Source organism: Sminthopsis crassicaudata, chromosome 4 (assembly GCF_048593235.1).
Source record: "Sminthopsis crassicaudata isolate SCR6 chromosome 4, ASM4859323v1, whole genome shotgun sequence".
In the NCBI taxonomy this organism is placed as follows: Eukaryota; Metazoa; Chordata; class Mammalia; order Dasyuromorphia; family Dasyuridae; genus Sminthopsis; species Sminthopsis crassicaudata.
In genome coordinates, this window is record NC_133620.1 from 25,535,309 (window position 1) to 25,560,122 (window position 24,814).

Genomic DNA, 24,814 nt, shown 5'->3' on the forward strand with positions numbered 1-24,814 from the left:
CTCCTTGGGTCCCACAGATAATTCCACAAGCTATTGAATGTCAGATGATTCCAGAGGCACCAGGACAGTGCAAACTGGGACCTCACAAGCTTCCAGTACTCTCAGAGTGTTCTGACCTAAGGGGAAGGCCGAATACTTCCTTCTGTGCTGAGCTCTTATTTCTGGCTAGGCCTGGATACAGTACAGCTGTGGATTTGACTTCTTTCAAAACTGCAGGTCGTCTGGCCAGAGAGCTCTGCGGGTTCTCCTTGGTCTTCCAGCACTGGGCCTTCCCTTGACGGCTTCGGGCTGGGCCTGTTCCCAGCTCCTAGCCACGTCTGTTGCTGCTGCGTGTTCTTCTGGCCTGGGATTTCTCCTTCCCCTGGAATGCCCCTCCTTTTTTTGCCACTTGGCATTTCTACCTGTTCCTAGCACAGGGTCAGCCCCATCAGGCTTTGATCTGGGATCCGGTTTCTAGGACCTGGTGGTGTCCCCAAGCTGAGGGGAACTTTCTTGCTCCTGCCCAGACCCTCTCCCTGGTGTCTCTCTGCCTGAGCTCTTGCATTTCCTGACAAGTACTAGTGTTCTAGATCTCCGAGCAGTAACTGCTGGGCAAGGCCAGGCTTTCTTGCCCTCCTCTGCCCTCTTGGCTGGTCTCTTCCGCCTTTCTTCCTGAGAGTTGAGCCATAAACCTGGGGAAGGCAGCTTGGATTCCCGCCTCTCCTTAGACACAGAGCATACTCCGTGACCTCCTTTCACAAGGTGGGGGCTTTGTGTGTTCATGTGGGTAATGATTCCATTTTCATTCTGAATGTTTCTACTAAAGAATATTTAAATATTTTGGAGCTTGGGATGACAGGCAAAGACAATTATGAATCTTCATTCATTCATCCAAGTTCTAAAAATGTCTGCTATGTGTGAAATGAAATGCCCTGTACTTGGCACAGGGGAAGGCCTGCTGATGCATTTACTGCCTCAGTTTGCCCTCTACTGTGCTGACCTCGGAACGTGTTCTCTAAGGGCAGCACTTGGACCCTTGATTTCCTCTCGATTTCTGGTTCTTGATTGCCCTGGGCCCCAGGGAGATCTTTAGTGACCATGAGATAGCAGTGGGTGGGCAATGAGGCCTCGCATAGGGAAGCAGCTTTGTGAGTGGGAGGCTCTGAGGTCGTGGGAAGAGCTGGCTAGTCCGCTGCAGCTGCTCTCAGGGCCTTAGCGATTGCCACAGAAGGAAGCCGGGTACTACTGCCGAAAGCTGTGGACCTTCTCTGGGTGGGCACACCTTAGTTTATCCTAGGGATGGGCTCTTCCCTTGAGGTTGTGGGGCCCGGGGTGATGAGAAAAAACATCCCTGTGTCACTCTTAGTCACCAGAGAAATAAGGTCGTCACCTTACTCAGTCATCAGAACTCCTGAATCCAGAGAGCTGAGAGGAGGTGATCTTCCTGACCTTTGGAGGGACATGGCTAGCCCCACACAATAAGGGCCATTTTCTGATGTGGAAAGGAGCCTGGCCTTTCATTAAGAGGACATAGTTATCTTTTTTTTTTACTAAAGCTTTTTAATTTCCAAAATATATGCATGGATGATTTTTCAACATTAACCCTTGCAAAACCTTGTGTTAAAATTCCCCCCCCCCCTTCCCTCATCCTCTCCCCTAGAAGGCAAGTAATTCAATGTATGTTAAACATGGTAAAAATGTATTTTAAATCCAATATATGCATGCATATTTACATAGTTATCTTGCTGCACCAGAAAAATCAGATTAAAAAGGGAAAAATGAGAGGGAAAACAAAAAGCAAGCAAAGAACAGCAAAAAAGGGGGAAAATACTATGTCATGATCCATATTCAGTTCCTACAGTCCTCTCTCTGGGTGCAGACGGCTCTCTTCATCACAAGATCATTGGAACTAGCCTGAACCATCTCATTGTTGAAGAGGGCCATGTCCATCAGAACTAATAATCATATAGTCTTGTACAATCATCTCTGGTTCTACTCACTTCCCTCAGCACCAGTTCCTGTAAGTCTCTCCAGGCCTTTCTGAAATCATCCTGCTGATTGTTTCTTACAAAACAATACTATTCCATAACATCCATATACCACAACTTATTCAGCCATTCCCAACTGATGGGCATCCACTCAGTTTCCAGTTCTTACCACTACAAAAAGGGCTACCACAAACATTTCTGCATGTGGGGCTTCCTTTCTCTCCTTTAAGATCTTTTTGGGATATAAGTAGGAGGGCACAATTTTGATCAAGCTGATCTGGCTCCCCACTGGCAGGTAGGTACCAGCTTTCAGAGATGCAGAGAGCAAGCAAGGTTTAAGACATGAAGAATTCCCAGAAAAAGAAGTGGGTTTTCATAGGCAGGAGTGGTATGACCAGGTAGGAGCTGAGAAGATTGAGAATTAAAACTAGAGGCAGTTAGATGATGTTGTGGAGAGGGCACCGGACTCAGACTGAGGAAAAAAAAATTAGTTCAAATCCAGCTTTATTGCTTACTAGCTATGTGATCCTGCCCAGATCACTTAGCTTCTGCCTGCCACAGTTTGCTCATCTGTAAAATGGGAATAATAACAGCATCAAATATTGGTATGTTGATAAAAAGAGGTATCATTTATAGAGCATTTTGCAAACTTTAAAGCATTGCACAATGCTAGTTCCTATAGTTAGTATTTCTCTGGATTCCTGCAAGCAGTGAAGGTAACTTTGAGGAAAGGAATCTGCATGACCTGAATGCTTTTGGCAGACATAGGGAAGTGAGGAGGAGGGCAGCAGTCAGTTGGTCAGCATCTCTTCAGTGTGGCTCATGAATCCGGCAGTGCCCTTAGTGCCGGGGAGACAAGGCAAGATGGTGGAGTCTGAGCACAGACAAGCATCCAGGCAGAGATGGCCAGAAGGTGTCCAGAAGAGGGAAAAGGGGCTGCATCGGGAGCTCTGGGGCCATCTCTGAAGGGTAAGCAAATGGCACCATGTGCACGAAGGCGCTTGGTTTGACAGATTTCCCATCTCCTCTGTAATGAAGCGGGCCTCTATATTTTGCCTTCCTGATGGATCCAGTCTTTTCTTTGCAGTCCATTTCAGAAACATAGATTGGACACTATAAAAAGAGGAAGAACAAATGCCACAAATTGGAGCACTACCTTAAAGCAAGGCCGGAAGCTTTAGCATATCTGTTAGCTTCTTCTGAAAATGTGAGGGGCCCTGATCTTTAGGGAAGCCACATGGGGTCACCTCCAAGCCTTCACTCAGGAATCTTGACTTTGATGCCTTTGAGGTCTTTCCTGAGGAACTTACAGTCAGAATCAGAGCCAATAATAAGTTTAAAAAGTGTTTTTTTTGTTTTAACTTTTTAGGTTACGCATGTACATTAATTAAAAAAAATATTTTCATATGAATCATGTTGAGAAAGAAAAATCAAAACAAAAGGGAACAACCACAAGGAAGAAAAAAAGGTGAAAATAGTATGTGTTGATTCACATGCAGGCTCCATAGGTTTCTCTCTGGATGCAGATGATGTTTTCCATCTAAAGTTTATTGGGATTACCGTGGATCACTGAATTGCTCAGAAAAACCAAATCTGCCATAGTTGATCATAACATAATCTTGTCGTTTCTGTGTACAATTATTTTCCTGGTTCTGTTTGCATCAGTTCTTGTAACTCTTCCCAGTCTTTTCTAAAATCAGCTTGTTCATCATTTTTTATGGAACAGTAACATTCCCTTTCTTTCATATACCATAACAATCATCCATTTCCCAATTGATGGGCATCTACTCATTTTCTAATTCTTTGCCACCATAAAGAATTGCTACAAACCCTTTTGCACATGTGGGTCCTTTTCCCTGTTTTATGATCTCTTTGGGATACAGAGCCAGCAGTGATATTTCTGGATCAAAGGGTATGCACAGTTTGATGGCTCTTTGGGCATAGTTCTAAATTGCTTTCCAGAATTACTGGATCAGTTCACAACTCCACCAACAATGCATTAGTTTTCCAGTTTTCCCATATTCTTTCCAACATTTATCATTATCGTTTTCTGTCATCTTAGCCAGTCTGAGAGGTGTGAGGTGGTGGTACCTCAGGGTTGTTTTAGTTTTCATTTCTCTAATTAGTAGTGATTTAGTGCATTTTTTCTTATGCCTATACATAGCTTTAATTTCCTCATCTAAAAATTGCCAGTTCATATCCTTTGATCACTTAGCAATTGGGGAATGACTTGTATTTTTATAAATTTGACTCAGTTTTCTATATCTTTTAGAAATGAAGCCTTTATCAGAAACACTGGTGGTAAAATTTTTCTCCTAGTTTTCTGCTTCCCTTTTAATCTTGTCTGCATTGGATTTGTTTGTGGAAAACCTTTTTAATTTAATGTAATCAAAATTATCCATTTTGCATTTCATAATGATCTGTAGTTCTTTTTTGGCCATAAATTCCTCCCTCTCCTAAACTGCTTCTAGTATAACTCTTTTTTTTTTCCCCCCTGAGGCTGGGGTTAAGTGACTTGCCCAGGGTCACACAACTAGGAAGTGTTACGTGTCTGAGACCGGATTTGAACTCAGGTCCTCCTGAATTCAGGGCTGGTGCTCTATCTACTGTGCCACCTAGCTGCCCCCTTCTAGTATAACTCTTTATGTCTAAATCATGAACCCATTTTTACCTTATTTTGGTATGGAATGTGAAATGTAGGTCTATGCTAAATTTTGTGACATAATATTTTCCATATTATAGTTCTGTAAGAAATGACTAGCAGGATGGTTTCAGAGAGGCCTGGAGAGACTTACATGAACTGATGCTGAGTGAAATGAGCAGAACCAGGAGATCATTGTACACAGCAACAACAATACTATACGATGATCATATTCTGATGGATGCGGCTCTCTTCAACAATGAAATGATTCAGATCAATTCCAATGGTCTTATGATGGAGAGAGCCATCTACACCCAGAGGAAGAACTGTGGGAACTGAGTGTGGACCACAACATAACATTCCCACTCTTGTTGTTGTTGTTTGCTTGCTTTTTATTTTGCTACTCTTTTTTTTGTGTGGCACAATAATTGTATAAATATGTATGCATATATTAGATTTAACATGTTTAAAATATATTAGACTACTTGCCATCTAAGGGAGGGTATGGGGGAATGGGGGAACTTGGAATACAAGGTTTTGCAAGGACTAATGTTTAAGAATTGTCCTCGCATATGTTTTGAAAAATAAAAAGTTTTAATAAAAATAGAAAAAAGAAAGAAAAGACATAGTATTTCCCAGTTTTCTTAGTAATTTTGTCAAATAGTGAATTCTTATCCCAAAAGTTCGAGTCCTTTGATATACTAAGCACTAGATTACTATAGTCATAAACCTATTGTGTATTGTGTACCTAACCTATTCCACTGATCCACCATTCTGTTTCTCAGCCAGTGCCAGATGGTTTTGAATACTGATGCTTTATAATAGAGTTTTTGTCTGGTACTGCTAGGTCACCACCCTCTGCATTCCAATAAAAATTTTTAAAAGCACATTTGTGTGTCAGACATTGTGCTAAGTATTAGGGACATGCAGATTGCAAAATGCAATCCCTGTTTTCAGGGAACTCTCAGTCTAATGGAGGAACCCACAATAAAAAGAAGTTGAAAAACATGGTAGGGGGAGACTAGTTTAGCCACAGGAGGGAGTCCTGCAGCCAGATTGGGGGGGGGTGCAAATGATCTAGGAGATGTGAATTTCTGGAGATCATAAGGTCCAGAAAAGAGTGAAGTGGGAAGGGTGAAGAGAATTTCTTGGGTGTCATCTTTAAATGGAGGGTGACTGGGAAGACTCTCCCAAATGGCCACCTTCATCCTGAGGAGGATCGAGAGGAAGCTCCCAGATGGCCACCTTTATCCTGAGGAAGATCAGGGAGAAACTCCCAGATGGACACCTTCACCCTGAGGAGGATCTAGAAGAAGCTCCCAGATGGCCACTTTTATCCTGAGGAGGTATGCATTTTTGAGGTGAATTCATCCTACAAAATAATGAATTTCTAGAGATGAAGAAGTCCAGGGAAGTAGCTGAATGGGGAATGATGAGGAGAATTCCTTGCCTCGGGCGGCATCTCCATGTTCCAGTGCTGTTAGGGACATCTGGATAAGCAGGACAGTGGAGCAGAAAGAAGAGTCCTGGAACTGCAGGGATGCAAGCTGCCATCAGGCTGTGTGAGTGCCTATCATGGGTCTTCTTCCTGCTCTGGTGGGGTGGCTCTGAGCCCTTCTGAGACAAGTGCCCTGAGTGTTAGCAGTCAGCTGTGGTCTGGAAGGATGGGCGGTTGGGTCTGGAGTCAGCAGACGGGCTCTGTAGCTGGCCTCTGCACCTTCCTTGTCTTGGTGCAAAAGTCATGTAGCTTTCCTGAGCCTTAACTACATCATTTATAAAATGGAGCTCCTCCTGTCTGTGCCCGAGAAGGAGGAGTGTGCATGGTTGGCAGTGAGGTGATCTGCATTCTCCCTGCAGCTTGGAGACAGTTCTCCTGGCACATCAGGGGTGGTGGGCCGGAGAGGTTACCCCCACGTGGTGCCGATGCAGTGCCAATTGGTAGATTGCCTCATGGCTGGCTGTACCCACTGTTCCAAGCACCTCTGTCTGTGGGCACGCAGAACGGTCACTGCCGGCCCTCGCCGACTCTCGCTCTGCTGCTGTTTTGGTTGCCGCTTGTGCTGCTCTAGCTTCTCTGCTTCCCACTATAATTTGCATTATTTTCCAGAATGGCCGGACTAATGGAACCTGTCTTCTCCAGCCCCTCCAACATGGACTATTCCTGTGGTTGTTCTTTTGGCCATTTTGCTAGACATGAAGTGAAGTCTTAGTATTGCTTTGATTTAGGTTTCCTGTTAGGAGCGATTTCAGACAATCTTTCACATGATTGGTAATAGCTCATAGTTCTCGAAAGGTCTTTTGTTCTTAGCTAGTGACACACATGTTATTGAATATGGTCTTATGCATTTGTAGACTCTATTTGTAAAACCGTTGTAGCCAATGGGAAAAGTAGATTTTCCCAAATGGAAGAGGGAACTGGAGACTCATGGGAGCTGAGAGTCAGCTGAGTTAAAGAGACAAAGGAACTCTTGAGCTGCGAGGAGAGGGCTTGAGGTGCTGAGCTGTGGTAAGAGAGGGGTTCTCCTTGCACTGGCTAGAATCCCAAGCACTGGGAGCTCTGTCTTGCTCACTGACCCCTTTGAGGAGCAATCGGCCCACTAACGGTTTGCTGTTAACTTGAGTCTTGTATCTACCTGGCTGTTCTGGGTGACAATGTAAGTTATTCACCTTCTGCTTTGTCTGCCTTACCCGCACCTCATTGAGGCTGCATCTGGAGAGCTTACCCTTGGGAGTTTCCTATCCTTTAAAATTTTTTTTGCCTTATGTTCATTACTTTTGGAAAGCTTATAGCTTTAGGTAAAGACAAAAGGGAGCCAGCCTGTGAATCTGACCACAAGCCCATATTAAGTTTTCTCCCTGGCAACAAAAAGGGCTTCCTATTTCTATTAGTTCCCTATATGTCTTGGATAGCAGCTTTTTAACCAAAATATTTCATAGAAGTATTTTTTCAAACTGTTGTTTCCCTCTTTTTTTAGAGTTGAATTAAATATTTTCCCCCCAAAGTTTTTTACTTTCTTATAAAAATATTAATTTTATCTTTTGTAATTGCCTCTGTCCCTTGTTTAGTGAATCTACTCCTTAACCATAGTTGTAGAAGATAACTAGCCTGATTCTCTTCCATTTTTTAATGATGTAATCTCTGCTCTTCAGGTCATGTATCCATTTTGGGTTTATTGCATTATATGTTGTGAGAGGTTGGTCTAAACCTAATTTCTGCCAGATTGCTTTTCAGTTTTCCCAGCAGTTACTATCGAATAACATTATTTCCCAGGTCATTTGTGTTTTTATACGTATGTGGATCATTGAGTTTGGTTATTGCTGATTTTTCCTTATCTCTTTTCCTTATCTATTAACATAATTTTCCATTTTAAAGACAGTATCAAATATTTTTGATGATTACAACTTTGTAATGTAATTTGTAGTCTCAGAATTCTATTCTTCATTCTAACTCTTTTCATCATTTCCTGGATATTCTTTTGTTCCTTTGAGTTAATTTTGTTATTATTTTGCCCAGCTTTAAAAAGTATCCTCTTGGTAGCTTGATTAGTAAATCTGTCAATTCATTTTAGTTTTCCTCTCATTTTGATCTCATTGGCACAAATTAGTCATGAGTCCTGCATTTTTAATCAGTCAGGAAGCCCTGTGCTGGACACTGTGGCCGGTGCAAAAGGCAGCAAAGGAAGCCATCCTTCCTTGCACGGACATTCTGCCTGGGAGGATGACAACTGCCTATCTATGAATATACAAACATATAGGGAAGAATTAAGCCACGTGTTTCAAATGAGCTCATGGGAGAGACAGGACAAGAGCAGTTAGCGCTTGTGTTGCATTGGAGGCAGGGCTTCTTTGAGGGGGCAGGAAGGAGGGAGCATGTTTCAGGTATAGGACAGTGAGAAGACATGAAGGTGAGAGATGAAGTTTCTTCAGCTAATCTTCCTAGACATGGACTTTTGTCTTCTTTCCATCTTGCTGGCTCTCTTCTGAATGTAATTCTCCAAAACTGTATTGTCCAGATACCCTGTACTTTATCCAGAACCCAAGCAAGCAGATCATCGTGGAACTGGTGTGTAATACAGATGGACTTCTCCAGGCAGTCACATGATCTTCTACCAGCCCTCATGACTGATAGTATCAAAGACTTTGGTCAGGTCCACGAGCACTGTGGACCTCTATTCTGCTCCTGGCATTTCTCCTGGAGTTGTTGAGCTTTAAACACCTTGTTGACTGTTTCCTTACCCTTTCTGAAGCCACACAGGCTCTTGGGTAGATACCCGTCTTGCAGGTGAAGGATCATTTGATTAAAGAGGACTCTGGTAAGAATCTTATCAGAGAAAGACTTCCCTGTGACTGTCACAGGAGAGCTTGTTTCTTTTTTCTTCATAGAGCTGGACAACGGAGCCGTTTTTGATCTCCTGAAGGAAAATCTTGTCATTTAGGGATGTCCATGTAGATGGTGAGATAGACGTGTGCATTCCCAGAGCTATCTCATGTTTGGGAAGCTCTGGAGGAAAGCCTGGGAGAGAAGGGGTCTTAGGCTGCCTGAAGGTCTCGTGGGCTGCTGTACCAACCTCACTGTCGTATGCTGTGAAACCTTGGCAGTCTAGCAGCATCATTTGAGGAAATCGAATCACTGTGAATTGTCTTTGGAAAATAAGATAAAGCCCCCAACACCAAAGTCCTTTCCTGAGCTGAGCTGCCAAGCATTTAGACTACTCTGGGGAGCACGGCTCTGATGGGCCGGCCACATTGTCTGAGGGCCAAATGCATGTTTACCTAAAATGCTGTCAATGAGAACTCACACGAGCAAGGTCAGAAGAAGCCATACAACAACATTCTCACCGTCTCTGTGAAAAACTTTGCAATCTGTTGTGAGACACGGGAGCCCCTGGCACAAGATGGCCCGGCATGGCGTGTCTGCATCCGAGAAACCCGAGACATGCCCTGTGGAGATTTCAGTTCAGCTATTCATCATTCTAAGCCTCTTGCTCTACCACTGTGCCATCAAGACACTAAACTTCTGTTTATTTAGTCTGGGTTGGAAACAGGGAACTTGGTCTCATTGTAGATGGATTCTCTAACCCCCTAGGCCTTTTTTCATGAGCACCTGCTTTCTAAAGGAGCTGAGAATATTACAGGGTAGGAATGATCTTGGATGGCCCCTGGAGAAACAGTAGACAGGACAAGAGGGTCAGACAAGAGAGACGAGAAAGCAAGGCTCTAGAAAGCTTGAAAATGCTAGAAATCAGCCAGGCAGGGAGAAGCATTGATGAAGCACTTGTGCGAAGCACTACAGGGACAAAGACAGAAGTATTCAGTATAAGTGTGAGTTAATCTCAGAAGGGAGGCACCGGGGAGGGAGGGTGGAGGACCAGGAGAAGTCTCTTAGTATGGAAGAAAGCCAGAAAGACTTACAAGGCAGAAATAAAAAGAGAAAGCACTGCGGGTAGACTTAGGGGATGGACTGTGTGTCTACAGAATAGCCCAGATGTCACGGTCACTAGGTCCCAGAGTACAGGAGGAAGAGGGGAAGATTGTTGAAGAATTAGGAGGGGCTCATGTGTGAAGGGCTTTCAATACCAGGTAAAGGTTTGTTGTGGAGGGGATAAGGAGCCTTTGGTTTATCAGGTAGGGGAGGCCATGTGGTCAGAGCTGCTTTTTAGTACAGCTGTTTTGGGGGCTGAGTTGAGTATGGCTAGAAGAGGGAGAGGTTTGAGGCAGGGAGGCCAATTAGAGGCTGTGGCACTAGTTCAGCTGAGATGGTGAAAGCCTAAACGTGAAGGATGGCAGAAAGAATACTGCGAAGGAGAAAACAACAAGACTTGGCAGCTGATCTGTGTCTGGAGTGAGGAGCCTGGGCGGGCACTGAGCTGGGGAGCTGGAGTGTTTGAGGAGGGAAGACCGGGGGTCCTCAGCAGAGGTGGGCTCTTGGGGATGGGACATCTGGGGCGATGGCAGTCTACCCAAAGCATGGACATTCTCATCCACTGGGGTGTCGGAAAGAGGAAGGGGCTGCGAGGGGGATCAGGGTGAGAAGTTACTGAGGACCTTGCATATTGTGCCATTTGTTTGTCACCCTAACTCCATGAAGTCGGTACTGTAAGCGTCATGACACCCCTTATATAGGAACAGAGTAGTTGCTTAAAAGTGTGAAATTTGAAAAAACATCCTGTGGGGGTAGACCAGCTTTCACGGTGAAGATTTTCAGATTCATGGGCAGAGAGAATGATCAGAAGCAAGACGATGGCAGCGATGACAAGTCTCATCTCTGCTGTCCTTTGTATCTCTTTTATCCATCTATGCTTCCATAAAGTTTACTAAATGCTTTCCTCCAAACAACCTTGTGAAGTCATCGCTGCAGATCTTTAGCACCCCCGGGGCACGGGTAAGAGACGGCTGCACCTGGGTTCAGGGGTAGCAGTGTAATCTTGGGGAGTCATTCAGGTTCTGTGGGCCTCTCAAGGGGGCACTCTGCCTCTACATTTGCTACCCCATAACCCCCTTGTCTTTGGGGGGAGATGGCGACTTACAGAAATGGAGTGGCTTTCCCAGATCTGTCAGAAGTTAAATGAGGCAGGGAGTGGTCTTGGTTGAGGGTCTTTGAGCTCTTGTCTCAGGCCGAGAGAAAAAGGGCAGGCCTTTGGGGAGGATGTAAAGAGGGGTTCTCCCGTCCTCCCCTCAGAAGCCCTCCGGGGTCCTTGTCAGCACAAGGGGAGCCGCTAGAAGAGAAAAGGTGATTGGTTTGCTGACTTTTAGAGGAAACTCTGGGAAGGAGGCCTGCATAGGCCCCTTCTACCACCAATCAGGCAAGAATGAGCAGTCAGGGACTGCTCCTGGCAGGCCCGCTCCTTGGACCACCTGGGGAGGCTGCAGGGGTCATTGCTGACTGATGGGTTACTGGGGGCACAAAGAGCAGGCGCTTCCTCCCTGGCTTCAGAAAGGCTTCTGGGGCCTGGACAGGGCCCATGACTTCACTGCCATCTAAAACCCGAGACACAGACCTAACGTCCAAGGAGGGTTCATGGGAAGTCAAGGGCATCTCCGCCTGAAACTCAGCCTCCTCCATAGCAAGATCCATCTTCCTTTTCAGTGGTGAAGGAGGTAGGGAGCCCAGGGGACAGAGGGCCAGGCCTGGATTCGGGAAGATGAGAGTTCAACTCCAGCCTCAGACACCAATTGTATAACCAGGACAAGTGACTTAGCTTCTTTCTGCCTCAGTTTCCTTATCCATAAAAACAGGATAGTAACCACTGACATCCCAAGATTGTGAGGATCAAGGGGTTAGCCTAATGCTTAGCATGTAGTCAGCTTCTTAATTCCCTTAAGACGTCCCTCATCACCCATTCAGTCTGAGTTTCACTACCCACCCAGCCTCACCCAGACCCTCACTCTCACCTGAATCAACAAGTGCTTCTCCCCTTCACATTCTCATCACTCTGGACTTGGTTCCAGGAGCTCAGAACACCCTGGTGAGGCAAGGCCTTAGAACGTAGATTACAAAACATTTGAGTGGAAGATTCTGTCAGGGTGAGCTGATATGGTCCCCTCCTTCTGGAGGTTCTAAAGGCCAGGCCCGGATCACCCCCCCAGTCTGTGACAGAGGTGACCTTCAACCCCCCATCTCCAGACTTCTGCTGTCTGGGCCCTTAGTGGGCACTGATCTCCCAAGGTCCCTGGGATTTTGTTAATGAAAAGTACAGGGGCTGAATTGAGTTTGCTTTTGATGGGAGAAGGCAATTGGCACATTTAAAATAAATCAAGAGGACAAATAGTGCGCCAGAATTTCCATTTTACTAGCAGAGTGCTGGAGATGGTGATAGGGGAAACTTGATAATGAGAGCTAGCAGCAAAACACTGCACAAAAAGGAGAGGGGGATGGAAAGAGAGAGACAGAGAAAGAGAGAAAGGAAGAGATGGGGAGAGACAGAGATAGAGACAAAGAGAGAGGAGACGGGAAGAGATGAGGAGAGGACATGGAAGAGAGAAACAGAGAAAGGGGGGAGAGAGAGGAAGGGAGGGAAAAGGAAGGGGAAAGGAAGGAAGAAAAAAGAGGGAGGAAGGGAGGGAAGGAGGGAAAGAGAGAGAGACATGAAGAGATGGGGGAGAGAAGTGGAAGGAGAGGGAGAAAGAGCGGGGCAAGAGGAGAGAAGAGGAAGGAAGAAGAAAGGAGGAAGAGAGGGACAGCGAGAGAGAGAGACAGAGGAGCAGAGAGAAGGGGAGGGAGGGAGGGAGGGATGGGAGGAGGAGGGTAGGAGGAGAGTAGAGAGAGAGAGAGAGAGAGAGAGAGAGAGAGAGAGAGAGAGAGAGAGAGAGAGAGAAAGAGAGAAGAGAGAGAGAGAAATGCATATGTGTTCCTGCAGTGTGTGTGTAATGGCTGATCATTTAAGTGTTCAGTCAGGAAATTAATATTTATTCTAGCAGAATCATTAGACAGTCACAGCACACACACGCACACACACACACAGCCATAAAAATAATGACATTACAAGTACACAAAATAATCCACGGTGGTAGACTTAAAATTGCAAAGGAATAATAATTTTTTATTTCTGGACTTGGGGTACCTTAAAATTTCTCGGCCACATTGCAGTTCAACCTGGATTTCTGCCCTAGATTGTGGAGTTGGGGCTTCAGTGCCCTCAGTTGTGTAACTTTTGCTTTGAAACACAGGTCCTAAAGCAGGGAGGAACATTCGTGGCCCTGAGGCCAATTAGGAGAGGGGTCTGGCCCAGAGCCCCGGCTGCGCTCCTTGGGACCTGGAGCTGCTGCTCAGAGGGAAGTTGATCTGGGCCAGGCTGAAGAGAATACTCACTTGCCCTGTGGGGAGAGCTCTGGATCTGAATTTCTAGCCAAGCCTGTCCTCTTCTTGGCTGTGACCTTGGGCCGGCCCACTTAGAGGTCTCAGTTCCGCAGAGATGGAAGCTAGTTGGAGGCCATCCAGCTCCTGACTCCAAGTGCAGCTGGAGGATCCTCCTGGCTCCCAGCCCTCTTTCCTCCTGTGCCTCCATTTTCTTCTCTATACAGTAAAGGGGTCGGCCCCTCCAGTCTCCCTACTCCATTCTGGCATCCTTCCTTATACCCTTTGGGATTCTGTGACCCCAGGAGAGTCACCTCCTTTTTCTCGGGAACAGGACAGTCCCCAGGCTGTGACTGCCGAGTTACGTGTGCTGGGATCCCTGGGTCACACAGTTGGGCCAAAGGGGGCAGAGGGATCCAGGGCTACAGGATTTTGAGGCTAGGAGAGGTCAGTAACCACCAGGTGCATTATAGAGGGTCCTTAGTCTTTCTGTATGGGGGATGCGGCTTAACTGGGAAGCCTGGGAGGGCCTTCATTCCCAAGATCCCGAGCTCAGCTCCCTCACCTACTCCCTGTTGGATCCTTGGACAGTCCCTTCTCTTTGGGCCCCAGCTCCTTGCCTCTTCAGTGAAGGGGCTCCTGGCTCCCTGAGGTCACTTCCAGCCCCCATTTCAGTTAGTCATTGGAGGGGCTTCTAACTGTCGTGTGCTACTCCTGGTGTCGGGCCCTAGAGAGGCCTTCCCGGAGCTCCCAGTGAATGCATCCAGCATCAATACAGAAGAGAAATGCAGTAAGTTAAACTGACGTTACCTGGCAAGGAGGAGATGGGTGCAGCACTGGAGGGGGAGCAGGATGGGGCGGCTTCTCTCTGCCCTGGAGGGAGAGAGGAACCCTGTGGACTGGAGATACACATTCTAGGGAGAGGAGACATCCGGCGCAGACGTGTGGAGATGGGAGACGGAAGTCACATGTAACAACAAGTGCTCCCTTGACCTCAGAAGAACCCTCCACCTCATTAGCTGTAGCAGTAGGAGGTGAGGGAAATGGGGCTGCCATTTAAGTTCTAAAGTAAGGAGGAGCTTCTTAGTGAAAATTTTTTCTTTGATGGAGATGCTGAATAGCAGAGCTTCAGTTAAATTAGACAATATAACCACTTTTATTACAGCGCGCTAACGGTTTGTCTCCAAACACTGTGACTGAGAGATGCATTGGGTCTCTTTCAATTTCAGGTAGTTAGGGAGGTGTGGGGAAAAACAACCATTTGACCTTATCTTTTAATGAAAGAACTATGTAGTCTCCCAAGCAAGTTCGGTGATTATCTATTTGTTCTGCTGCTCTGGGTTTTGCTACCTTTCCACACCCCCGCAAGGATAACCAATATTTAACAATCAAAATTATTATCATGCTATGGCAGAGAGAAGTCCCCGAAATGTGTGCGTCTCTAGCTAGAGCAGGCACCTGATGAAATAATGCGATAATGACATCTTATTTCACTCTGATAAATAGGCCTACGGAGACTTCTAGAAAGAGACTTTTGGGCTACATGGAATTTCTGACACTTAAATGGCTTAGGCTGATGATGAATGTTACATAGAGCTCAATTTGTTTTATTTTTATATTGAATACTACTTCCCGCAAAAGTTGCAAAGCAATCCATATTGGTTTAAAATGACAAAATTGGATTATCAATTAAAATCCGCCTTCACCTAGAATGTGTTTCACTTCTTGAGCCAAAAACACCCAAGCAGGAAAAGTAAACAAATGAGGGCCTGCCCTCGGTGGTGCCGGGAGAAGGGACCCGTCCACATTGTTTGGAGCATCGGAAGAGAGATTGTTGCCAGGCCTTTGTCCTTGTAGGAGGAAACCTCTGCAAGATGAAATTCAGCCCCCGTGTTCTTAGGCTGAAAGGTGAGCTGCAGCTGTCCCTCTCCTGTAGATATTTCTGGAATCAGGACCCTTAAGGAAGAACCTCTGAGGGGAAAACTATCCAAGCTTCCAGCTCTTTTTGAGTCTTTTTTTTCCCCTGACATTTTGCTCGGTTTCCATGAGGCTCCACCACTGTTCTGCCCAAAATGTCTGGTTCCTTGCAGGCCCATAAATAGATAAGTAGAATGACAAAGTACCCGCGAGGTGCTTCCTTTGTGCCAGGCACCGTGCACAGTATTTTAGATATAAATAAAAGAAAAAAGACGTTCAGTCTCTATCTTCAAGGAGCTTACTTTCTGCTGAGGGAAGACAGCTTGTGGAAGTGATGGGAGTTGAGGTCCTTTTAAGATTCCTTTCTGATTTCCAACTCCCTATGGCTGAAGAAGCTAGGATCTTTGATTCACAAATCCTGGTCAAAAAAGCATTCTTTTGAATTCCAATGAACTTGGAATTTCCCACTCCCCACTATCTGCTCAGGTTTCCCCAACCCCCACAAACAGCTTCTTCCTTATCTAAGGACCCATTGAATTCTATGCAAATTCTAACCCTAATTGAAGCTCAGGCTGGAGGCCAGCCTGGGACTCCACCCATGGGCCTCTTCGGATTGTACAAAGCCCTCCTATTATAAAAAGAGCCAGACTGGTGTCTGCTCTTTGCAGAGGTCCCAAACATGGCATCCTTACGCTGGTCATGTCAAGTATTTCTGCCTACAGGAGCCACCTGGTTCTGGTGTTTTCCTACCTTTTAATCTTACTTCCAACCTTTTTTTTTTTTTTTTTTTTTTTTAATCAATCTGGGTTTTGGGGCCTGTAAATTCCTTTACAGGGGACTCTGCGCTGTCACAAGACTATCCTTTCGCTGACCCAAAAGGGGTTCCTCCTTTCCTAACTCTTATCAGAAGAAGCCTGGAGATGCTGGGGGAGAGTCTGGAGTGAGCTGGGAGAGGGGCAAGCGTTGAAGGCTTGGGCGCCTCAAATGGTGGTTCCCAGCAGTAACTCAGTTACAGAAAAGCTTTCTTATACTAAAGAGCAGAAAGGGACCTGTATGTGCCAAAATGTTTGCGGCAGCTCTTTTTGTTGTAGCTAGAAACTGGAAGTTGAATGGATGCCCATCAATTGGAGAATGGTTGGGTAAATTATGGTATATGAAGGTTATGGAATATTATTGTTCTGTAAGAAATGACCAGCAGGAGGAATACAGAGAGGTTTGGAGAGACTTAGATTAACTGATGCTGAGTGAAATGAGCAGAACCAGAAGATCGCTGTATACTTCAATGCTCTATGGAAGTGGAAATCTTCAACATAAAGAAGATCCAACTCACTCCCAGTTGATCCATGATGGACAGAAATAACTACACCCAGAGAAGGAACACTGGGAAGTGAATGTAAATTGTTAGCACTACTGTCTATCTACCCAGGTTACTTATACCTTCGGAATCTAATAATTAATGTGCAACAAGAAAATGGTATTTACACACATATATTGTATCTAGGTTATACTGTAACACATGTAAAATGTATGGGATTACCTGTCATGGGGGGAGGGAGTAGAGGGAGGGGGGGATAATTTGGAAAAATGAATACAAGGGATAATATTATATAAAAAAATTACTCATGCATATATACTGTGGGAAAAAATTCTAAAAAAAAAATCTTAAAAAAAAAAAGAAAAAAAGAAAAAAAAAAAAAAAAAGAAAAGCTTTCTTTGAGACTGGCTACCACTGTCCCATATATCTGTCCTAGAATAGACATGTTTTGAGGACAGAGATGTATTTGTGTACCCAGTGCGTAGCACAATGGTTGATATCCAATAAGTTCTTAATAAATACTTTTTCTTTTATTCATTCATTATTCATGTACCCACTTTTTTAGTTCATAGGAGTCTTAGAATACTCCTGGCACATAATAGGCACTTAATAAATGTTTATTGATAATTCCTCAGAGGCATAGAGCATACTAATTATTTTACTTAATTTTTGTTATTTCTACTTTCAGCTTGATTTATTTCAATTAATAAAATATATTTACACTCCCTCATATCTCTCTGCACATTGGGAAATAAAAGAAAAATAATACCTTTGTAACAAAATATACAGAGTCAAGAAAAACATAATTCTTCCCTGGCCATATTCCTATCCCCCTCCCACTCCCCCCAGATCTCATTTTGACTCCTTTGCCTCATTGGAGATGAATAGTGGGTTTCATCATGAGATCTCTGAAATTGTCACTGGTCATAGGCTCAAAGTTGGTTATGGGTACGGCGTTCTTTTTGATAGAGAAATTGTTCTCTTGGTTCTGCTTGCATTTATTTTGTATCAGTTTATACAAATCTTCCTGGATTTCTCTGAAGTGTTCTCTTTCATCATTTCTTTCAGTGTAATAATATTCATTATATCCATATATTGTAACTTATTGAGCTATTCCCCAGTTGTTAAATAACCAGATCAGTCAAGCAATAAACATTTATTAAGTACCTACTATGTGCTAGGCACAGTGCTAAGTATTGGGAAAACAAAAGTAGATGAAAAAACAGCCCCTGACCCTAGAAGCTTCCAGGGTGGAGAGGGGCAGGAGAAACATGCAAATAAATATATGCAAAGCAAGCTATTTACATAGAATATAAATAGGATCACTAGCAGATAACAGAAGGAAGATTCAGGAATTAAGAGGAAAGTTTCCTGTAGAAGGTGGGATTTTAATTGAGACTTAAAGGAAGCCAGGTCATTAAGAGTGTAGGAGAGAGAAATAGGGGGTAGCCACAGAGAATGGCTGGAGCGGTGAGATGGAGTGTCTTATTTGTGGAAGAGCCAAGAAACAATGTCACCTGACTGAAGAATGTATTTCCGGGAACAAGGCGGAAGAAGACTATCCAATCCAGATGTCTTTCCTGACCTACAGTTTTAATCTCCCACTGGATGTCCTTAAGAGCTGGCCCAGATCAGGAAGGGGTTGGAATGCCAGAGAATTTTGTATTGAACCTTGAAGACAATTGAAGCTACTGGAATTTATTGAGTAGAGAAAGTGGGGACATGATCCAGCCTGTGGAAAGTTACTTTAGTGGCCAAATGGAGCATATAATGGGGAAAAACTCGAGTCAGGCTGACACTCCCCTTTCCTTCCTCCACTGTCCCAGCAGCTATTGCAGTAATCCAGATCTGAGGTGATGGAGATGGGACAATGTCAGAGGAATAGCAGGGGGCATATTGGAGAAAGAGAGAGTGGTTCAAGGTTGTACAGACTGAGGGACTGAGGATGGTGTAATAAAGAATGTGGGGGGACTGGGGGAAGGACCATTGTTTGAATTTAAAGATGTCTACTAGAGGGCAGAATCAAGGTGATGGATTAGGTAGGGGCAGTTACCCAAGTCAACTCTCTCAATATTCCTCTACAAATGACCTTAAAGTAATGCCTCAAGTCAAATTTCGGAGCAGCAGAACTAACAAAACATTGGGATGAGATGTTTTTCTAGCCTAAGAAAATTTATGAAGTAGATAGGAGTGGAGGTCTATCTGGAGAATACTCACCCAGCAATTGCAGCAATATCAGGAGCAACTTGGGGAGCTCTCAGATCAAAGATGGTAAGGGGGTCAGACAACTTGTCAGAAAGAAATTGGAGGGAATCTTTTTCTGGTACTGGTACTGATTGTCAACTCTGTTGCTTACATTCAGTTCTGTATTACAGTTCTGGGTCACAGTCCCAGGGAAGAGAGGAGTGCTTGAAGTTGATCACAAGGGAGCAGGAGCCATGGTGACAATGCCAAAGCAAAAAAGGAGAACAAGTGGGAATAGCCACAGGGAATCAGGTGTCCTGCCCTGGTAAAGACTAGAGAACAGAACTGGAGAAGTTAACCTTAACTCTCCCCGGATCATTTTACTTTGGAAGCCAAAAACATGTAGGTTCCCAGAACTAGTTTTGAAAAATAGCAGCATGATGGGGCAGCTAGGTGGCGCAGTGGATAGAGTACCAGCCTTGAATTCAGGAGGACTGGAGTTCAAATCTGGTCTCAGACACTTAACACTTCCTAGCTGTGTGACCCTGGGCAAGTCACTTAACCCCAGCCTCAAAAAAAAAAAAAAAAAAAAAAAAAGAAAGAAAGAAAAATAGCAGCATGAAAAAGCCCGAAACTTAGGACATTGTTTCCCTAACCCCGGATGAACAGAGTCCAACTTTAACATAAAGTTAAAAATAAAGAAATAGATTGGAAAAAAATGAGCAAGTAACAAAAAAAAATTAATTTGGCCATTAAAAAGCTGCTACAATTGCAGGGATGACCAAGATAATAAACTTAGAAGAAGACAATGTGAAAACATCTACCAAAAAAGCCTCAAAATAAAATGCTAATTGGTTCCAAGCCCAATAAGAATTCCTGGAAGTGTTAAAGAAAGAAATAAGGGTGGTAGAGGGAAATTAAAGAAAGGAGAGTGTTATAAGAAATTTATGAAAAGAGAATTAAAAGCTTGGTAAAAGAGGCACAAAAATATGAAGAAAATAACATTTTGAAAAACTTAATTGGCCTAATGATTAAAAAAGGCACAAAAATTCACTGAAGAAAAGAACTCCTGAAAAGCAGAATTGACCAAATGGAAAAAGAGATGCCCACTCTTATTAAAGACGACGGACAATTCCTTAAAATAGAATCTTGCAAATGGAAGCTAATGATGTGAGACATCAAGAAACAATAAAACAAAGTCAAAAAAGGAAAAAAAAAAAGATCATGTGAAATAGCTGAGTATAATTGGTGATATGATAAAGGGATTAGGAATAAGAAAGGAAGACAGTGTAAAGTTGAATAGTTCACCAAGTAATCAATATGGGGACAAGAGGAAAGTGGCTAGTGCAGAGGAGATGACCAGGGAAATAGTTGAAAGGCCAGGAGATTGGAGGTCATTGTGTCAAAGGAGACTAGAGTTTTGTGAGGGAAGATAGAGAGAGAGGTGAAAAGGCAGCAGATTATGGTTGAATAAGAGAATTACAAAATTCTTGAACATGGAGATGATATGTTTGTGGGTAATGGCAAGATCAAGGTTGTGACCATCTTTACATGTGGCTGAGGTAGAGTGGAGGTGTAGTTCATGGGAGGTGAATAGGTTGAGTAACTGAGGGTTGTTTAAGGGAGAATTAATATGTTAAAATCTCCTTGTATGAAGATAGTAGTTGGGGAAGACATAAAGGTTGTGAGCCATGTACTGAAGCCATTGAGGAAGGAAGAGAAAACAACAGCTACTTGGAATCTGGTCGCGCAATAGATCTGCAAAGAATGGATCTCAAAAGAAAAGAGGTTGCTGCATGAGGGAGGAGAAGAAAAAAACCCTTGCACTGGGAGGCAAGGAGCAACCCAACTCCCCCTCCTATTAGCTGTGAGCCGAGGGGAATGAGTGAAGGTTCATCTGGAAAGAGAGGCCAGGGAGGCTGGGTCACCTGGAAGGAGCTAGATTCCAGGAAGAGTAGATGAAAGAAGAGGAATAGATCCAGGAGGAAGGAAGGGCATCCCTGGAAGAAAAAAGTTCATCCAGGAGGAAGGAAAGGCATTTCAGAGGAAGGAAGGGCATTCAGTGGAAGGGTTCGGGATTGTTTGGTTGGAAATTCAGGATGGAGAGTGGAGTGGAATAGGAATGAAGAGGCAGATGTTAGGCGGTGATGAGTGGGGGCAGAATAAGGGGCAGGAGAGGGAAGGCCTGAAGTCAAAGGGGGGGCTCTTCTTCCCACTTAAAGTTCTCTGCCTTGGGGAGACTTACCCGGCACAGTGGCAAGTGGCTGCTTTGGAGCGAGGCTGCCCCCATGACCCCATGAGGCCTATTCTCAGGCCACATGCTGTGTCTAGCAGGAGGGGCTAGCTCCTGGTGTGAGGCCTTTTTGGCACAGAGCAAGAAATCCCATCTGGGGAGAGCCCCGGGTATCACTAGTGACCATAAATGCAGATTTGAGCAATTTGGACATCGTACCTCATACCTTTAATTTGGGGAAATGGGCCAGAAAGGGTTACAGGGGAAGCAAGGACACTGGCGCCCGGCCATTCTGACTGTGGTTTAGGAGTGTGTCCTGCTAACACTAGGCCTGCCATCACCTTTGCAATGTCTTTCCTTTCCTCTGGTACTGCCCCAGCCAGGGTACCGTACCTCCCTCATCACCTCCTACTTGGGGGATCCACCTGCCTTGGGCCTCTGCCTGTTCCATTCCAGCCTCTCCCCAGCCAGAACACCTTCCTAAAACATATATCTGGCTGTCCCCTCCTGGATCAAATGTAGAGGCTCTCTTGGGCCTTTAGAGTCCCTGGTAACCCTCCTGCCTCTCCAGACTTCTTGCAGCTCCCCCTTATGATTCAGAGCCCCTGGCCTTGGGCTGTTCCTGCCAGCTGGCTGGGCATTCTCACTAGCCATCCCTCAGTCCTCCTCTCCACCACTGGCATGGCTCACACCTCAGCCTTCCCCAGCCCTCCCAACTGGGACGTTTCCTCTCCCACTTAACCTTAAGAGCAGGGCCTGGACCAGGCCTTTCTTTGTCTCCTTGTGCTTAACCCAGTGTCAGGGCCCAAGGCAGACACATAACAAATATGACTTAAGATCAAATCATTGTCTTGTTCTTTTCTCTTTATTTTTTGTAGTGGATGAAGTGGCAAAATCACTTCACCCTGTTTGCCTCAGTTTCCCCATCTATAAAATGAGCTGGAGAAGGAAATGGCAAATCACTCTAGTATCGCTGCCAAGAATACCCCAAGTGGGGTTGTGGAGAATTGGACAGGCCTAAAAGAACAAATCAGGATGTAATTTCATCTTGTGTGAGCTTCCTGAAGCACTGTCATGATCACAGGGTCCTAGATTGAGAGCTGAATGGGACCACAGAGCCATTGAGTCCAGACCTGCCGTTTTATAAATAGAGAACGCCAGGTGGCCAGGCTTGCCCCGGACATTCTAAATGGGAAGATGACCCACGTTTCCACCTGGTTTTAATTTCTCCCAGTAGGTTTGTCTATTTTGAAAGCTTTTGAGTCCATTGTCACTTGGAGATTGTTAGTGTTTGGTGGGGCAAAGTGACTTCTATTAAATATTGTTGTTCTTAAATTTTTACAGATCCATGTTTTGTTCAGACACTTGTGGGCCACCACTCCCTCTGTTGCTGTGTTTCACTAGTGTTTTGTTGAATTCTTAAGGATAGTTTGAAAGGTTTATCTGTTATCTCTGGTTATACAGCACCCCGAGTTTCTGGTGTATCACCCTCTCCACCTGTGTCTTTTCTAAGTAACTGGTAGCTACTAAATCCTTGCTCCCTGCTGCAGTGTCCTGACCGCCATCCATCATTTCACTGCCTCATCTGCATTGATCAATAAGATCAGATTTTCCCAGGATCACCTTTCTGTCATTTCTGCTGCCTGAGACCATATACTGCACAGCCATCATAACTGGCTAGAAACAAATCTGTCTGGCTCGGCCATGGAGCTTCCCTCTCACTTTGTTGTTGGGTGAGCTCACCTGGATCTCACCCCCAGAGCGTCTTCCTGTTGGATTTTAGCCATTTTGGAGGTTCTGTCCAGAAATAAAACGCTTTCCATTGTATCTAGCAGCTCTGCATATCTGTTGTTGCCCATTACTTTTGAGCTCTGCTCATTTCAGAATCATTCCGGGAAAAATTTTACCTGTTCCTAAATAACGTCTTCTGAGAATGAATGTCTTGACAATCCCCTTTCCTTTTTGTCGTCATCTTTGTGGAGCTGCCTTGGGTGATTAGCCCTGCACTTTAGTAAAACCAAAGAGGTTTTTGCTGATTGTTTTTTTTTTTTTTGGTAATTCCTAGAGTAAAAAAGCATCCTTGAAGGTACCCAGGTTGAACGATTCTCCTTTTAACAACTTATAACCTGGCTCTTTGATGAGCGCATTGTCCATCCTGGGAAAAGTCTTTGCGGTGTGCATGAGAATGAGGCTGTGATTCCAGACTGAAATCTGTGGGTTATAAATGCTGGTGATACAAGTATCAGATGGTCTCATTCAGTGTCATGAAAAGCTTCTAGGTGCGATGGGCCCAGGTTTCTAGCATGGAGCTACTCCCCGGTTTTATCAGGTCCGGTGAGGGTCCATGCCACCTCGTGCCCAGGAATGGCTTTGTTGACCCATGAAAGCACCTACTATTCCAGCCTTGGGGAAATTTGCATATATGATTTTTCATGATATACAACAGTAGTCTTGCTCCCAATTTAGACTTGGATTCCTAAACTAAATTTGAGCTAAAAATGGAAACCTAAAAAACAACATCTGGCTAAATGTCCTGGGGCTCCTTCTGCCAAGTCCTACATTCACAGTGTTCCTGCCCAGGGTTCCTCAGTCACTGTGGGCTGACGAGCATTACTCCGGCCTTCTCCAGAGACCCCACAGCTGGACCTTCCTGGCCTCCTCTCCCTTTCCACGTATCAGCTCTTGAATTCTTCTCCATCTTTAAATCCAATGTAGTGACTAATTCTTTCTGGAAGGGAAGGACCTCCCCCCACATAGACACACATACACATAGACATACACATATATACAAATACAGAACACATGCACACACACATGTGCATACATATATACTACACACACATATACAGACACATATACACCCAGACAACACATATAGACACACACACACACACACACACACACACACACACACACACACACACACACACGGTGCCTCCCTCGTGAGGCCGGTGCATTGCAGGGCCTATGTTGAGAAGGCTCAGTCAGGAGAGGAGATGATTTTGAGGCAATGAAAAGTGGCTGATGGGGAAAGGAGAGGGCTGGGAAGTCAGGGACGGCCTCTGCTGTCTCCTGTGGGCCTTCTCTTCTCCAGGTTAAAAATGCCTGCCTAATTGGAGCCTCCCCCACCATGTCAGAGCACAGACCTTTTGCAGTGTCATTGCCCAGCGTGGGGGTCAGTGGGCCAGGCCTGGCCAAGGCAAGCTCAGAGGTGTTCTCACCTCACTCTTGGAAGTTACCACAAAAGGCAAAAGACGGTTCCTGCTCCTGAGGAGCTTACAACTGAACAGGGAAGCACGTGCAAACAAATACATATACCTCAGCCATATAAGTAGCATATGGTCACATCCATGGATAAGCCACACATAGGATCAGCAGGAAACAAAAGAGGAAAGGCGCTGGAATTAAGAGGGTGCGGGAGGTTTCCTGTGGGAGATGGGATTTTATTTGGGACTTGAAGGGAGGCAGGGAGGTTGACTGTCTGATCAGAGGAGGCAGATTACTGCAGACGTGGGAGACCAGCCCTGGAGGACAGCCAGAGCCGAGAGGCAGGGGCTGACCTGCCATGTTGGAAAGTGAGCTAGGGTGGGAGGGGCCTTAGTGGGTGTGCTGCTGGCGGCCACGAGTAGCCCCTGGAGGTTAGTGGGGGAAGAGGACGATCTGACTGACCTGCATTTTGGGGGACTCATGCTAGTGACTGAAGTGGGGATGGCTTTGAGGGGAAAGAGACTTGACAAAGGCATTTATTATCCCTAAAATTTGC

The 24,814-nt window shown here is 45.0% G+C and overlaps 1 protein-coding gene across 1 annotated transcript in view; it reads left to right on the forward strand.

The window, feature by feature from the left end:
- AGBL4 (AGBL carboxypeptidase 4) overlaps nucleotides 1-24,814 on the forward strand; it is a 726,120-nt gene that overhangs the window by 66,624 nt on the left and 634,682 nt on the right.